Here is an 18,330-nt window from a genome sequence, read left to right as displayed (position 1 = left end):
AAATTAATATAAATACAGTCAATTTTGGTCATGAATAAAGAAAAAAATATATTTTATTGATGCAGGATGACTGTCTGTGTGTAACTGCAGTAAGCATTTAAGGTGAAATCCTAATTTGAATAAACGCTGGTGAAAATTGGATCTGGATCATTAAATAAAAAACAGAAAATACAATTATTCAATTAGAGAATATATTTTTTTAATAAATTGTTTTTTTATTCTAAATTGATTATCAAATGAACTAATGAAACACAGATTTAAGGACCATATTTTTTCTGACAGAATACTGTAAAAAGATATCTGGCAGAAAACAACACTGGTCAAGAACAGCTCTGGAAAAAATAATAGTCAACTTCGGTTTCTCTGATTTTGCTATTTATAGGTTTATGTTTGAGTAAAATGAACATTGTTGTTTTATTCTATAAACTACAGACAACATTTCTCCCAAATGACAAATAAATATATTGTCATTTAGAGCATTTATAAAGTTTTATGATTTCAGAAATCAATATTTGTTAAAATAAACCTGGTTGTGTTTTAATCACAGTTTTTTTTTTCATGCATCTTGGCATCATGTTCTCCTCCACCAGTCTTACACACTGCTTTTGGATAACTTTATGCTGCTTTACTCCTGGTGTAAAAATTCAAGCAGTTCAGTTTGGTGGTTTGATGGTTTGTGATCATCCATCTTCCTCTTGATTATATTCCAGAGGTTTTCAATTTGGTAAAATCAAAGAAACCCATCATTTTTAAGACTTAATTTTTAAGTCTTATTTTTTTTCCAGAGCTTCTAGAGCTTTTTTTCCCCTCTATATTACTTTTCCAGCAAAGTCTGGTCTAAAACTGAACCCCGGTAAAGTGGAGATTGCAGGGAGGAGTTTCTGATTGAGTTGACAGTGAGTTGGAGGAGCTGCAATAAAAAAAGGCCATTTGAAACATTTGCTTTTGGGTTTTCAGGCCCACGGTGAACGTCAGGTGGTGGAAATGAGGATGTGTTTGGATAAGACAGGCCGGCTCCTTCTGACAGTTTAGAGGATATTGCTTTTTCTCTTTCCTTTCACTTCCCTGTGCTGCGTCTCGAGCAGGATTTAGAATGACAGCACCACCAGGAGAAGCTACAGGATGATTGGATTGCATTTAGAGCAAATATACAACTCAGTAACCCTATTTCCCACCAGCGTCTCTCTCAGATCACCTGCAATGAGCCTGTAGAGGACAGAACCATGGAATATATATGACCCCCAGCCAGTCTGAGTCTGATTCAATTCAAAGAAATGAAAATTATTTGATCTGTGTGAGAAAACTACACACTGACCCAACATGCCTTATTTTACTATTGAGACGACTGTACCTCACCTATACCAGTGTTTATCGAGGGGGTTTATAGAATAATATCGTCTATTCTAGTGTATAGAAGTGTGTATTGAGGGTTTTATAGACTAATAAATTTGATTCTGGTGTATAGAAGTGTTTATTAAGTGTGTTTGTACACTAATAGCTTCTATTCTAGTGTAAAGAAGTGTTTATTGAGGGTGTTTATAGATTAATAAATTCTATTCTAGTGTATAGGAGTGTTTATTGAGGGTGTTTATAGACTAATATCTCCTATTCTAGTGTATAGAAGTGTTTATTGAGGGTGTTTATAGACTAATATCTTCTATTCTAGTGTATAGGAGTGTTTATTGAGGGTGTTTATAGACTAATATCTTCTATTCTAGTGTATAGGAGTGTTTATTGAGGGTGTTTATAGACTAATATCTTCTATTCTAGTGTATAGGAGTGTTTATTGAGGGTGTTTATAGATTAATAAATTCTATTCTAGTGTATAGGAGTGTTTATTGAGGGTGTTTATAGACTAATATCTCCTATTCTAGTGTTTGCAAGTGTTTGTTTGGGTGTTTATAGACTAATATCTCCTATTCTAGTGTATAGAGATGTTTGTTAAGGGTTTTTATAGACTAATACATTCTATTCTACTGTATTGGAGTGTTTATTGAGGGTGTTTGTAGACTAATATCTCCTATTCTAGTGTATAAGAGTTTTTATTTGGGTTTTTGTAGACTTTTATCTTTTATGTTAGTGTATTGGAGTGTTTATTGAGGTTGTTTCTGTACTATACTCTTATATATTTGATACTAATGAGTTCACAGCGCAGCATTTCTGGAAGTCTCTGTGGATAATCAGAGTGTCGACTAAACGCTGTAAATTTAAAAGTGCAGCAGGGAGGAAGTGGTGGCACGCGGCCGTGTTTATGTGTGCGGTTTGTAATGCCGATACTCAGTGAAGTGCGAATGGAGGCTAATGGGCTGGTAAGCGACTTAGTGCTGTCGTGGGTGAAACTGAATGTGTGTATGTGTGTGTGTGTGTGTGTGGGTGATGTATGGGTTTAGTGTGTTGATCTGGAACTGACGGCCCCCTGCATTCTGTCCTGTAGTGTTGAGTTTCCTCAGCAGGAGTGTGGTGTGGGGTCTCGGGTACATGAGAAAGGAGGTCAGGCTCAGGATTTGTTTCACACTCATACACACACTGTATACACACACAAACACACACACACACACACATATACACACACACATGCTTATGTAAGAAATCCACTCTCTTGGTGATAGGTAAATGGGAAAATAACCATAAAAACAATTGAGACATAAAACATAAAGAATTTATAAAATATAACATAGTAAAAGTAAAATAAGATTCCTATTTTTTTATTATTTAATAATTTTTCTATTTTATTGTGTCATATTTTCTCATATTTATCTATTTTAACAATACCACATGTGAAATGACAATAAAGTCATTAAATGGTTCGAATCCCGGTTTTGCACCTTGCCATCAGCTGCTGGAGCCCCGAGAGAGCACAATAGTCCTTGCTCTCTCTGGGTGGGTACAGTACAGTAGATGGCGCTCTCTCTTTCCCATCATCACTCCTAGTAGGGTGATGTGGATCAGCACACAGCTGCATCTGTGAGCTGATGTATCAGAACCGAGTCGCTGCGCTTTCCTCCGAGCGTTGGCGCTGTGATGATGCTACTCGACAAAGTTCAAAAAGAGGTGGAGTCTGACTTGTACACATGTATCCGAGGAGGCGTGTGCTAGTCTTTACCCTTCTAGTGATGTTGGGAGTCCTAATGAGTGGGTTGGGTAATTGACCTTGTAAATTGGGAAGAAATACATTTATAAAAAGTGAAAAAACGAATTTTTAAATCCTTAAAAAGTTAATATATAAAGTGCTCTCTTTCTCGTGGTCTCACACACATCCACACTTTAACACACCTGAACCCGAGCCTGAGTTTGAGCTGCTGGCAGGTGTTTGTGCTGAGTCTCAGTGTGTGGTCGTGGTCAGATTCAGGATCAGGATCAGGTGCTCTTTAAAAGCAGCTCTATAAACCCTTCCCTCAGCCCATCCCCTGACCGGTCAGTGTCCTGCTCACTCCAGCCATCAGCAGGACGTCCAGCATGAAGACTCGGAAGCTGTCCCGAGTGGAGCGGCTGTGGTTTGTAAGCTGATTTCTGCAGGTTTGCTCTGATGTGATGTGATGTGTTATATATGATGTGATATATAATGTGATGTGATTAACAGTATGTGTGGAGATGAGGTATATTGGCTTTATGCTTTAATGATATATTTGATGATGGGTGATAGTGGATGTGCTGCTACAGTCTGGGTGGATCAGAACTTGTTAAGGCTGGTTTTCAGTGTTTTCCGTTTCTGGTCTTTTTTAAAGTTTGTTTTAGTTGCTGTAGAAAACGAGCATGAGAACTTTTTCTTGTTGTGTTTACTTATTTGCAGTTATGGGATACAGAGATCGGTACCACTTAAAAAAATAAGGCTCTGTTAGAAAGGATCTGAGATAAGGATTAGAAAAAAGTACTTTTTTTATAAACTTTTTCTTATTGTGATAAATGCTTTAAAATGCTTTAAGTATTGAGATATTATTACCATACCATTCAGCTCAGCTCTATCAGTGCATGATCAGGTTTACCAAGGATGTTGGCTTTTATCCTTTAAAAAAATATACTTTCTGATTCTTATGTTCTTAGTTTTATCTGTATTTACTGTATATTTAATGTAATTAGTACTAGTGCTACTGTTTTTTTCAGTGCAGTGGACGGTGCCAAGTTACTGTTTATTTATTAAAATTTAAATGTATTTAAATGTAATGTTATATATTAATATTATAATATAATATAGGGGTGTCCCAATTCTTATTAAGCTGGAGGGATGAGTTAGGGGAATGGATAGGGCTTGTTAGCTCTTCAAATGAAGGGGTATGAGAAATACTGATAAGATAACTTTCCCATTCCACCTTAAATGGTGAAACAGACGGCAGGGGCTGCAGCATTTAAGGTGGAACTGAAAAATAAAATAAAAGCTAATTAAAGCTCATTTCTAAGCTAACCTCCTCACCCAGAGGAATTAAGGAATGGACAATAATAATTCATTTCTCCTCACTTTCTGAAGACATTCAATAATAAAGCCCTTAAGTTAACTAGTAATCCAGCAGCAGCAGCAGCAGTTAGGTTACTGAACTTTATTGAGCGCTCCTGATGACGTATCGGGTGCTTGAAGGGTTTTCCAATTCTTAGAGGGAGGATTTCACCCCTTCCCCTTTCACTCGAAAAGAAGATGAAAAAGGAATGGGCCCAATTGTGCTCTCTCAGGGCTCCGGCAGCTGATTGCAAACTGCATGACTGCATGGGATTCGAACCTTCAATCTCCTGATTATAGTGGCAGCGCTTTAGACTGCTGGACCACTCCTCTATTTTTTTTAAATTATTTTTAAATGTTATACCAGATACAGCATGGTCTTTACATGTTGCCCTGTAGTGAAAAAGAGGTGTTTAATAACACATTTATATATGTACTGAATAGCAGTGTACATATATAAGCGATATGGCCCTAAAATAATATCATGATATTTGATGGTATTTTTGTGATAACAATGAACGAATTAAAAAATATATATTTTAAGAATACACTACTGAAACAAAATGAAAATATTATAATTTTATTATAGTATATTTATTTAGTATATGATATGATATGGCACAGCCCTAACTGAGAAATTAAAAAATCCAAGAATTGTTTTATATTTGTAACAGAATAATTCAGAATTATTAGTCATGATACTAATAATATTAATAATGCACTCCTCCAAATATCTCCATATATCCAGGATTAAAGTAGAATAAATGATACTGGACAGATATAATCTCTAGTATCTAGTAGATATATGATGGGAAATGAGAATTGTGTGAATTGTTCTTTTGCTAAAAACAGTAAAAAAAAAAAAAAGTGATACCCTGATGTGATAATTAGGGGTGGGTGATATGGCACCATTTCAGGGTATAATATTGTTCATGATTGGCAATAATATTGTGTACGATACACACCCCAAGTACTGTATGGTGTTATACATGTTCTTTAAATAGCCTGGGTTATCTGGACCCTTCACACACTCTGGAGGCTCTAAACTCCCATTTTTACCCCCATGTTCTCCATGTAAAAGTAGGTCCAAGTAAGGGGTTAAACTCACTGGAACACAGAAAGCGGAGAGGCTGCGGTTCAGTCTCAGTAAATGTGTTTGTGTTTGCGCTGGATTAGAGTGCGTCTCCGTCGCTTCGAGACCGAGCGCCGCTGCTTCGTTTCTCTACATCCCGCCGTCCATTAGCTTTCAGGAATATTCAATAATGGCTCACGTCAACACACTTACTGCAGCTCGCCGTGAGGGAAATGCCTCGCCGTAATGCACAAAGTATTTAAAAGAAAACGGGACGTGCACGGTCAGCCCTTTACCCCACAAATTTGCTGGGCTTTCTGCTGCTGTAAATGCATGGAGGTCAATATGCCATAATTCCTGAGATGCATCAACGCATCAGTTCCGAGCGGCCGGTCTGAGTTCCAACCTTTTAATGACTTTTAGGAACTGGGGTCTGCAGGACAGAGCACCATTTCCAACTACTTTCATATTGACGTCATTGTCGGAAGATCTAAGATTTAACCCTATACTAAACTGTATTCATCAGCATCAGCCAAAACATTAGAACCACCCGTCCTCTAAAGCTTTAATACCAACCAATCCACAGTGATGGGAGTAACAGCGTTGAAATAACGGCCGTTACTTTTTTTAGTAAGGAGTAATCTAACTAATTACTCTGACTGTAACTATAACTCCGTTACCATTTCCCACACCCCGTTACTGCACATTACACGGTAACACAAAAGTAACGCAATAGTTACTTTTACTGGTAACTAGTTACTTTTATAGTGGAGTAACTCAGTTAGTAACTCAGTTACTTTTTTGGAGAAGTAACTAGTAACTATATCTAATTACTTTTTCAAAGTAACGTGCCCAACACTGCCAATCCACCATGAAACCTGCTAAGCTGAGATCCAATACCCAACCCAACACAACTGGGTTCATGAGTTCATGAGCATTGCAGGAAGTCGAGCAGGATTGTGCGAGCTTTCAAACTAGCAAAACTTCTTTATCAGTTGTTTAATGATATAACAGGGGTAAAAAAAAAAGTGATCAGACTCTCCATTAACGACTCTGGTAATGCAGGGGGTGTGTTTTGGACCCATGGTTCTCTCTTTTTCCGTAATTCCATTGGCTGTATGTTGCCTCTGCTCCTGACTCCCAGTCGCCGACTGAATGGATTGGGAAGTGATAGTGAAGTGAAGTGCAATCACTGGAGTTACGCAACGTTTAATCTCTCCATATTCTCATGCTTTTACACTAAAAAAACTAGAGTTTCTGAGTTTCTGGGAACTGCTTGGAAAGCTATTCTTTGATTTCAGACTCTTCTTGTTAGGCTGGAGGGAAAGGTTTAGGGAAAGTTTTAGTGATATATGGCCATTAAAACTGATATTTTTGAAAGGCACTCTCAAAACAGAGGGCTGTGAGAAATAAAATGCAATAAAAGGTAATAATAAAAGCTCATTTTAGCTCCCAAAAAACTACCAAAACAAGGGGTAGGGGCACAACAGAGAAATGGGATTGGACCCTAGTCTCCTTCCAATGTGTGATTGTGTTCTTGATGGGATTTGAACTGAAGATATCATTCAGTGGTACTTTTATACGCATGGTCTTTATTGCCATCATTCTGTTCCTTAAGCACTTTTGAGTACCTCCCTGTGTTTGTTTCTTATTTAAGGCTGATCTATAGGGTTCTGTTACGTCAGTCTGGTTCTGGATCCCCGCTGTTCCAGACTGCAGCGTCAGTGATGAAAGTCAGAAAGCATCATCATGTTAGAGGTAAATGCTTGTCTCTGGCTCTGCTCCAGTCTGGAGAGGTTTTGAGAGAGTCTCAGGCTCAGGGTTGTTGTGGTGTTATCTAGGGGCTTTAATGATGGCACCACTGAAAGTGGTTGAGACTCCTCTCTGTAGTGGGAGACAATCTCAGGAATTTTCTTTTGATTCTGCTTGAGACTTGAGCCCAGCAGCAGCTACAGCAGGCCTGAGAGTGCTCCTCAACTTTCTGTTGAGCCGTCAGACCTGAAGAAACTGATTTCCACGCTGCGTTTCTCAGCCACTATGTCATAAAAGCCTGTGATGAAGTTTCAAAGTGAAGAAGCTTCAGTATACGGCTGAGAAATGCAGAAAGACGCAGCTGAAGTATCCTTTGTGTTCCTTGGTTACCCGCCCCAACCATCCGAATACTTAGTTGCATTGGCCTGCATTGGATTCTGATTTGAATCTAAGCCCAATTCTGGCCCAAACTAAATGTACCAACTCTCTGGTTACAGAAAATAATGAGACAATAGATCTTAATTGCATGTGCGAACTTACTGGTTGGCGAGAATAATATAACAGTGAGCCCAATTCGCCACTTGTGCCAAAACAACCCGGTTGCTGAGTATAATATGGGAATCAATCTGAGCCGCTAGTGCCAAAACCCTGGTTGCTGAGTGTAATATGAGAATCAACCTGAGCCGCTTGTGCAAATACCCCAGTTGCTGATTATAATATATAAATCTACCCAAACCACTTGTGCAAAAACACCCCATTGGTAAGTACCATATGGGAATCAACCTGAGCCACTTGTGCAAAAACACCCCAGTTGCTGGGTATAATGTGGGAATCAATTTCGAGCTGCTTGTGCCAAAACCCCGGTTGCTGAGTATAATATGACAATCAACCTGAGCTGCTTGTGCAAAAACACCCCAGTTGCTGGGTATAATATTGGAATCAAATTTCGAGCCGCTTGTGCCAAAACCCCGGTTGCTGGGTATAATATGAGAATCTACTGAATATAAACTGCAGTTATAGTTGTTATAATTGCTCGAATATATTGAATCTAAACTCTTCTCATTGGTAATGAACACAGCATTCATGCATCTCCAGCATGTAGTACTACAGCATCATCAACACAAGCATGCTAGGTATGAGTATGACCTTGACATCAGGCATCTGAGCAATAAAATAAGCAACAATTATAAGAGTCTTATAGCTTATAGCTATTATACTTGTATAATACCTGAACTTGTACAACACAGGGTCAGCTATGCTACATCAGTGAGGGTTAAATAAGATGCTGAAGGGCAGTAACAGGTTAGTGAATCTGGGTATTGAACCCACAACCCTCTGCTCAGAGTGAAAATAACCTGGGTATAGTGAGTTAGTTGCCCAAGGGTTCATATTGATGTAGCTTGGCCAGGGTATTAAAACTGGGTATTGAACCCACAACCTTGTGATTGTATTAGAAAAAACTTTTTTTTTTCATTAATAGAAGAGATATACATTTGTAAGGAGAAGGCAAAGTCAGAGGTTTTACCCAAGGACACCCTACTGGTATTGAGTTTCCAGAGAACCAAATCTGGACAATGAACACACAACCATGTGAATAGTATATCTCAGCAGTTTAAGCACATCCTTTAAGCAAAAGCTTGATTCTGTTTATTTTGCGTATTTCGCTCTTGGTTTCTTCTTCTTTTCTACTCTCTCTTTAAATGATAGTTCCTCTCTTGCTCCTCATTGGGTCTCATTTTCTTCCTGATGGTTCTTTCTTTTCAGACCTTTTATTAATGGGATTTCAACTTCCTGCGCAGATCGACTTTTTCGTTCGGAGCCTCGCTATCGATAATTCCTCTTTTATTGTTGTGTTTGGCCGTGCTCGGCGGTAGATAACCATGGTTACGGCAGGGACTATTAATAACTTTTATTTCAGAGCCCTTTTCTCCCACTTTTATTGCCATCAAGGAGAAAATTGATCGGGAGGAATAAAGTTCAGAAGGCCCATAAATCGTTGAAATTGCAGGGCACCAGCGTTTGGTCTAATGATCCTTTAATGAGTGCTGAATCATCCGAAGGGCAGGGGGGTGAATTTGTCAAATGTCTAAAAGGTCTCCTCCTCACGGCTCACAGCTTTGTGTTCACTCAGTTGAGAAGCCTAGACCATCAGTTCTTCTTTAAAGTTCAATGCAAACTTTTCTTTGGGTGGTGTTCCTCAGAGCTTAATCCTAGGGCCCCTGCAGAAGTGCGAATAAAGTGAATAAAAAAACATAAATATCTGTGATATAGACGCAGTTTCTTTACTTTATCAGAAGTAAGATACAAGAAGACAGTATTTCTGCTCAGATGTTGTTGTTTATCAAGCCTATTTACCACCCTGCTATTTTACCTCTGAAGTAAATGCACAGTTTTGGGATTTTTCCTTCTTCTTTTCATCGGTTCTAGTGAAAAACAAATATCTTAATTTTTGTCGGACCAACAGTTACCTGAAAGAAACAATTTTTTGTTGACTTTCATTGAACGTTTAGAAGGTTCTATCTCTCTCCTGTACATTTGCTGATTTGGAGCGTGTCACAATAACAGTTACTTTAAATAATATAATAATAAAAATATGAAAAGTGATAAACAATAATATTGCCACTTTAAGAGCATTTTGTTCCACTGTAATAATGATTATGTAACAGCAGCAACAACTAAGGCAAAAATACACTTTTAAACATATTTATTATCTATATTTAGACAATTGGAATATTTTTTTTTTATTTAATATCCTAAAAAAACAAGATATAAAACAAGAAAAGTACATTTTCTGAATGAAACCTGGATGGTAGGAAGGTTTTGCACTTATTATATTTGCTTTTTAATGCATTTTTAATGGCATTTTATGGCTGCTTTAGAGAGGTATGATTCCAGGCATAATAATATCAACCAGACACAGGAAAATAAATAAAAAATAATCTGCCAAATATGCATTTTTTAATCCTCTCAGAAATGTCAATTAAAACAAACTATTCAATGCATGAATGTACAAAGTGCAGATAATACACAAGCAAACAGTGGTGTAATATTTATACAGTAAGTAACTGTATTTTTTAGTGTGCCAGAAAACGATCTATTATTAATTATTATCAAATTACACATTCTTCATTCAGTGAAAAGTACAGTAAGTTAAAGTATGAACTGCCCTGTATTATATGCCTCATTTGAAAAAGTATCTCAGGCTGAAACACCTGTAAAATCTGCAGGTTGAGAAGCATCCGGTTGTGTTGTGAGACTCGTGAAGGACGTGAACGTGAGACGTGATTCTTTGGAGCATCAGCAGGAAATGCTGTGTTCACCTTCACCAATTCCTCAACCAATTCTCTGCCGCCTTCTGCAATTTAAACCAGTCACCTCAGGACCACGCCTGAGAATTAAATAAGTCAGGGTTATAAGATTGCCTTCATTTCGGCTCAGATTGTCATTGCGCTGCGCCGTCCCTCAGAGGCCTGAGGCTGGAGCTGATCCAGCCAATCACAGAACCCATTACAGATCTGCTCCAGGGGCACTGGATCCCAGTATCACGCTACTATTTGGGGAAAACCATCATGAAGTTTTATGCCTGACTCCATTACAGCTTATTTTATAGAGAGGAATGTCTTTATTTCATAGAGAACATGCATTGGAACAGTGAGGCCAATCCCCTTATTTCAGCTGTACACTTTAAAAGATGAATATGAATCAAAAGATCAACATTTCAGCTTTTATTACCAGGTATTTATATCTGTATGTGATACACAGTTCAGAAAATCAATCAGAGCCATTAGAGCACAAATATGTCCTGCATAAGAAGAAAGTCATCACTGGTGTACTAAGTAATTACTTTAAAAAATAAAAGCTGAAATGTTAATCTTATATGTTAGTCTTATATTAATCTTTAAATGTCAAATCCAAATGAATTTACTGTGTTCTATAGCAGGATATATAGGAATTTTCCAATACTTTTGGAAGAAACAATAAAGTACACAGCTCTGGAAAAAAATAGAATCAGTGGAATCAGTTTCTCTGATTTTGCTATTTATAGGTTTATGTTTGAGTAAAATTAACATTATTGTTTATTCTTTAAACTACAGACAACATTTCTCCCAAATTCCAAAGAAATATATTGTCATTTAGAGCATTTATTTACAGAAAAAAACAAGTTCATATTCATAACGTTTTTAGAGTTCAAAAATCAATATTTGGTGTAATAACCCTGGTTTTTAATCACAGTTTTTAATGTATCTTGGCATCATGTCCTCCACCAGTCTTACACACTGCTTTTGAATAACTTTATGCTGCTTTACTCCTGGTGCAAAAATTCAAGCAGTTCAGTTTTGTGGTTTGATGGTTTGTGATCATCCATCTTCCTCTTGATTATATTCCAGAGGTTTTTAATTTGGTAAAATTAACCAACATTAAAGCCAGAGAGCTGTCTATTGGTAAAAAAAAATAAAGCTGAGAGGAGATGGAAAATCAATCAGAGCTATTAGAGCACAAATATGTCCTAAAGAGGAAAGTCATCACTGGTGTACTACGTAAACAGCTGAAAATATAAGCTGAAATGTTAAACTTTTATCTAATATTAATATTTGAATGTCAAATCGATTTTTTTCCAGTCTACTGAAGAAATAAAGGGATTTCCCTTACTTTTACAATACTTTTGGAAGAAAAAATATATATCAAAATGAAAAAATAGCTTAATTAGTCCACGAGGCAAAACAAAAATCAGTCTGATTCTGATCCAGACCTGAACTGCTGACCTTCACTTCACAAGCTTCTCACTATCAGGTGAAAACGTGAGCAGTGGGCCCTGATAATGAGATAATTCATGCTAAGTTAATTAGCACAGCAGGTGTTCCACCAGTTGGAAGATCTTCCCTGTTAGAGCTCTTAGTGGAAAGCTGTGAAGGTCAAGGGCGGGGCCAGCCAGCTGGAGAGAGGATGGAGACGCTGCGGACGCAGAACCCGTCCCTGCTGAGGACAGAGGGACAGACAGATAGAGGGACAGACAGACAGAAGGACAGCTGTCTGCGGCTTACTGGTGAAGAAGCCGCTAAATAAATATAAACACTGTGACTCGTCTGGGATTAAACCTTCTGAGTTACTGACCCCTAAACATCTGGAGATATTAATGCTGCGTATTAATCACATGTTAATGAATTACATTTACATATAATTTACAACAGGGTTGAGAACCAGGTTTAGGAACTGTGCTGAGAATCTCTTCTCACTCTTAGTTATCAGTTTTAACCCTTTCAGACCTGAATTATGTTCCAGTGATAAAGATATATGTAAGAAAATATAAGAAGAAAGCTGTTTTTCATGTGAATTGAAGTGTAATAATTTAGTTAGCATTGTTAATCCTATTTTATATAACTTTTAAATAACTTTTTCATTTCACAACTCATAATGCGATTTTTTTTTATTATGTCCAATGCAGTGGGCGGGGCTAAGCTGCTGTTAGATTGGCTAATAAATGTCAGTTCTGTTGGACAATAGGCCTCAATCTGTGTTAAATGCACGAATACACAAGTAATAAGAAAACGTCCATTGAAATAAGATGTCCATTGCAACGGACCCACGGTCTGAAATGGTTAAAGTCAAACATTGATTAAAACATCTGTAGAAATTTGAACATTTTGAAATTATTGGGTTTTTGTTTTTGTTAGGTGAGTTGGTTTGGGCACAATTGTAAAATTGGACTGTTTTTCCCTTTTTTATCCGTTTTTTTATCTTAAGTGCACCAAAAGGCTTCATAACAAACCACGTGAGCAGGAAAGTAAATACAAAAAGAAGATCCCATGTTCTGGATTAGTGCAGAATGTTTCTATACAGTTTAACACAGAGCAAAGATGGCATAGATGATGTTTGTTTACAGCGGTAGTAAATAATGATCTGTGTAATAAATCAGATTAAACTGCACCTGAACAGCCGTTTAACTGGGTTTGGTTGGTAATGATTGGTAAACGGACAGGTGACTCTGGCAGAAATCACATTCACATTTAATACAAAAGGTCTTGAGGTCTCAATTGCATATCCTGCAGGTTATTGAAGTTGTTCTTTAGCTTCCATTATAAATGGCAAAAATCATGGGACACGACACTAGTACCCAATCCAGTCAACTTTTCTTTCTGTCTGTGGTCAACTTTACACCATGAAGAGCTTTCTATTAGCGCACAGAGCAGGACTACATAATGACCCATTACATAACCTCCACGCATATCAGTCCTTTTCCTCATTATATTTTCTTTCTCTCTCGTCGTCTCGGTCTTCATCAGCGATTATCTCTCTCTCACACTCTTCCTCTTTAAATCTTTTCTTCTCAGCCGCCGCTATTAAATCCTGCGCTCGCCTCGTAATCAATAGCTATTCTGTTGTGTCTGTGGATTCGTTTAGGCGTCAGGCTGAATAATTGTGTTTTAAATCAGGCGGTGGGGTGTTACTGCGAGGAGCGATGGCCTCCTGGACCGGTTTGCATGTAGAGTCACAGGGGGGTAATGAGTAATCTTATTATTGACTCTGCCGGCCCATTGCCTCCTGGGATTCTTCATTTTGATAGTTTAATAGAGTTGGCGTGGTAAACACCCCTATTAACACCGCGCCGATGCGATGGGAGAGCTGGGAAGGGAATAGTAGGAGCAGCATTGGCAATCTTCTGCTTTAGTCTGTCGTGCCAATGAAGCTCTGATTTACCCGATCACGACCTCCACCCGAGCAGCTCCGCCTCCAGACGCTGGAGCAGAATCAGGTGTTTGGAAATTAAAATGGATCGGGGGGGATGCTTTTGGATAACTTTATGCTGCTTTACTCCTGGTGCAAAAATTCAAGCAGTTCAGTTTGGTGGTTTGATGGTTTGTGATCATCCATCTTCCTCTTGATTATATTCCAGAGGTTTTCAATGTGGTAAAATGAAGGAAAATCCTCATTTTTAAGTGCTCTCTTATCTTTGTCCAGAGCTGTATCTGTATAAAGATTATAGTCACTGCAATTTGGTTTCTGTGCTGAGTGTTTTTATGTTGCTTTAATGAAAGTTAAATGAAAGTGTGCCTGATTAGAGAGAGGATAAATAATAATGTGAATTAGTGGAACGATTTGGGGATGAACTATAAATGTGTGAGAAGTCTTTTCTTGGTTCTTCTCATGGTTATCTATGGAATCTGAGCCTCAGGCCTGAATAATCTGGAGGACGACGCCTTTAAAACAGTGGAGAGGAGCTGCTGCTCGGGGCTGAGGCGCGAGAGCTGTTAGATACTCTCTCGTTCTCGCTGGCTGTACATTAAATTTTCACTCTTGCTGTTTGGAACAGCGTGTTTATGCTTTGCTGCGGAAAAACATCTGCTAACGTATTGTTATTACCTCAATAAACACCTTTATTGCTTCAGTAAACATCTCATCATAGTGGATTTGAGTGCTGTTCCTGGAGCTGTTCGGTAGGGAGGTGCTGAAATCAGCACTGGAGCTGTTCACACTGTTCCCAGAGAACATTCCTTTACTGCTGATTTAATAACAGACCTGTACTTTATATTCTAATTATGTTTTATTCTATTCTTTAAGCTTCTCTTGGCATTTTATTTAAAAATTAATTAATATGTTTTTATACAACCTCTGTTGTATCAATTTCTTAGATTGTATTTCTCAGCACTGCTATTCCAGTAATAAGTGTACCTCAGCAGTGCTACTCAAGTCATATGTATGTGAGATGTAAACAGAATAATGTAGAAAGTCTTTTGGTAAGGTGAAGACTAAGTTAGCTCAGGTAACATCACTATTCTAGTCCTGTACAGCTGGTCGTGTCTGGTGCAGGGTGGGTTATACGAGTGTCACAGAGCTACAGGAGAGTTGAGGCGGTGGGAACTATTGTACGCCGGCTCCATCCAGCACCGTCAGCCACACCACAAACCCGGCAGAGCATCAGCGCGGTAGTTGCCATGGCAACCGTCTCCGCAGAGCGAGGGCCGCGGGAGAGGAGAAAATGAACTATGTTTCTATTAAAAGAAATTAAGGCTCAATTAGCATGCCAAAACGAGAGGAGCGTACGCTCAGAAAAAAAAAACAACAGTGTGATTCAATTAGCAGCTCTGAATACATCTGAATTACTCAACTCCAGCGTTACTCCTCACCATACAACCCAGATTCACACGGGACTTACTATATCTATTAAAATGTTCTTGTTTGTTCTATAAACTGTATAAACTATATCCGAGTGAGCCTTTCACAACATCAGCATTAATAATAATAATAAGTGAAATAATATATGTTTTGCTTTGAAGAACTTCCTCACTTCCTCACCTGCGATAAACAAATCCACTCTAATAAACAAATCTTGAATTTAATAACATCTGCTCATTAAAAAAAATCTCATTCTATCGTTTTTTCCATTCCATTAGTTTTCATTCATTTTAAAATGTGAAGTTGTGTCTCTAGTATGAATAAATGCCATGTGAGCTGTTCGTTTTTTGTAAAAAAAAAAAGTGCTGAGTTGATCTGGTGTAACACTGCTTTAGTCCGGTGGAGGGGTGGGTGGAGAGAAACAATAGGATTCAGCCACTGACCTAGTCTTAGAGTCTCTGTAAAACACCAAATCCACCGGAGATCCTATTTAAACCTATAGTTACTTACACACATAGGTGGGTAGTCCAGGTCCAGACGGTGCTTGGCTGGTGGTGTTTTTCCTCCATAGACTAATTCTAACCATTTGTTTCTTAGCTCTGAATTACTGGGTAAAGAATAAAAACACTGATGTGTTATTCACACAAATAACACAATGAACTGCATGCTGTTCCTAGTGCTGTTAGTTATCTCCTATCTGACGAGATGGCGTCGCTGCCCATCTTTAGCTCTGCAGAGGATTAAAAACATTTATTGTGGGTTTTTTTATTTTTAATGAGCTGCAGAACGAGTATAAATGATGAGTGTTGATGTAAATATGTGTGATTTTCTCAGTGTAAAACGTCTTGACAGCTCATTTCAGCTTCAGTAAGTCGAGTGTTTCCTGCAGATCTACAGGGTTTCTCTCGCTTATCGATAAATTGGTTTACCATCTATATGGGGGATTATTTACCAGACCAATGATCCATGTAATTGACACTTTGTGGCAAAGTCTGACTCATTTTAACCAATCGTGTGACCACACGCCTCTCCTATCACACTCATCACACTCCCATTACCCCTCACAGATACCCAGAAGTTTGATACAGAGGTAATTGTGTAATTAATTACATTTCTATTACAATATATTTGGGATAAAATGCCCTTTTTTTGCTTATTTCGATGTGTTTGGTTGCTCCTCCCTTATTGTGATGTCACAATAAGGAAACCAGCATAGAACCACCCTGGCTCCACCCCTTACCTCTCAACCCCCACCAGAGCACCACCCACTAGATCAGATTTCTGTTGAGAACCTTGGACAGTGCACAGCAGGATTAGCAAGCAGACTTTGTCTGAGGGAGGAATCTGTACCTATGGTGCTCTTAAGTCTTTGCGGCTTAATACTACTGTAGGTGGTTGTGATGGTGTTGTACGATGACTGCTATGGTATTATATGTGATTGCTATAGAATATTATGTTATACCAGATGTTTGCTATGGTTTTGCTAAATGGTTTCTAGCTACGGTTTAGTGGTTAAAGTACTGGGTTTTTCAGTTTTGATGGATAAGGCACTTATTACATGATAATAAGAAGGTGAAACCAACAATCTGCCTTTCTGTTTGTCTTAAATGTTGATTGTGATACACATTAAAGACTGCAGTATAGAGGATATGATTAATATAATCGTTCTGCATTTGACTTTAACACAGAAACAGAGACTCTGCTGAATGAGGAGAGGGAGGCATGATGTGCGACACGTCTCACAAAGAGTGATCTAAAGGGGAGGGGAGTCGAGACGGGTGCTAAAATTAGGACTGTGTGTGAAAGTGTGAACACTAACTGCAGAGATCTGAACTCAAACGCTCCACAGCAACGAACAAAACACTCAGATCTGAATGAGAAGATCCTAGTATACAAGTTTCAGCAGCTACCAACACTGCGAAATATTGGATTTTCATTTACAACCAACATTAAATGTCTGTAGAGAATTGGAGCTTAATGTCAACAGATGCCAAATTTTACTTCAAAGCAAAATTCACTGTCTGTCTAATTTACATTTTCTACAAATATTCAACTTCTGTCTGATGTTAAGGATCCAACTACTGGTGTCTAGTGCCTCCTGTCTAATGTTGGAGCCTGATTTTAAGCAGTTTTTGATTTTGGCAGGTATGTGACTTTCATTTCCAAGTTAAATTTAACATCTGAACAATGTTGAAGCTTTTTTGACAGATGTATGACGTTAGTTTCAAATAAAAAATCGACTTTTGTCAAACATTGGGTTTAGATGTCAACCTAATTTTTATTTTCAACAAAAAAATCAACATTTGTTCAATGTTAGAGTCCAACGTCTGGCCTCAAATGTTCAATCAGATGTCCTGCCCACTGTTCACTAATACAAAGTGCACAGTGGGCAAGACTTTCACTGTTTTTTACTTTTACCAGACATGGATATACTTTAGAGTAGTGTGAGGAGAAACGAGTTTTGATGGGAGCCATGATGCTCCTGAATGCATCCCGTCCAGGAAGGGAAAAAAACACTGCCCACACTAAAAACTGATTGGCTGACTCAAAGACTCTTTGTAGAGAACCGGCCAATCAGAACCCTCTCTTTGGGCAGTGGCATGCTGGGCTCAATAGGGTTTGTGCATGTGTTTTACCTGGAACCCAGTTGAGTTTCTCAAATATGGGCCCAAACTTAAAGAAGAAATCTGGTGTGTCTTTGTCTCTCTCTCTCTCTCTCCCTCTGTCTCTCTGTCCGTTTCTCTCTCTCTTTCTGTCTCTCTCTCTCTCTCCCATCACTCTCTCTATTTGTCTCTCTCTCTGTCTCTCTCTCTCTCCCCATCACTCTGTCCCTCACTCTGTCTTTCTATTTGTCTCTCTCTTTGTCTCTCTCTCTGTCTCTCTCTCTTTCTGTCTCTCTTTGTCTCTCTCTCTATCTCTCCTTCTCTATTTCTCTCTCTCTCTGTCTCTCTCTCTCTCTCTCTCT

At 38.3% G+C, this 18,330-nt stretch overlaps 2 protein-coding genes across 3 annotated transcripts in view; one reads left to right on the top strand and one right to left on the bottom strand.

Annotated features, from left to right (window-relative positions):
• The window catches only part of arhgap21b (Rho GTPase activating protein 21b), a 162,414-nt gene that overhangs the window by 3,281 nt on the left and 140,803 nt on the right, over positions 1–18,330 (bottom strand). The gene's annotated exons all lie outside the window — the stretch shown is intronic.
• The window catches only part of dpp6b (dipeptidyl-peptidase 6b), a 139,547-nt gene that overhangs the window by 41,844 nt on the left and 79,373 nt on the right, over positions 1–18,330 (top strand). The gene's annotated exons all lie outside the window — the stretch shown is intronic.

Source organism: Astyanax mexicanus, chromosome 8 (genome assembly GCF_023375975.1).
Source record: "Astyanax mexicanus isolate ESR-SI-001 chromosome 8, AstMex3_surface, whole genome shotgun sequence".
Taxonomy (NCBI): domain Eukaryota; kingdom Metazoa; phylum Chordata; class Actinopteri; order Characiformes; family Acestrorhamphidae; genus Astyanax; species Astyanax mexicanus.
This window is presented reverse-complemented; position numbering and strand designations above follow the sequence as displayed.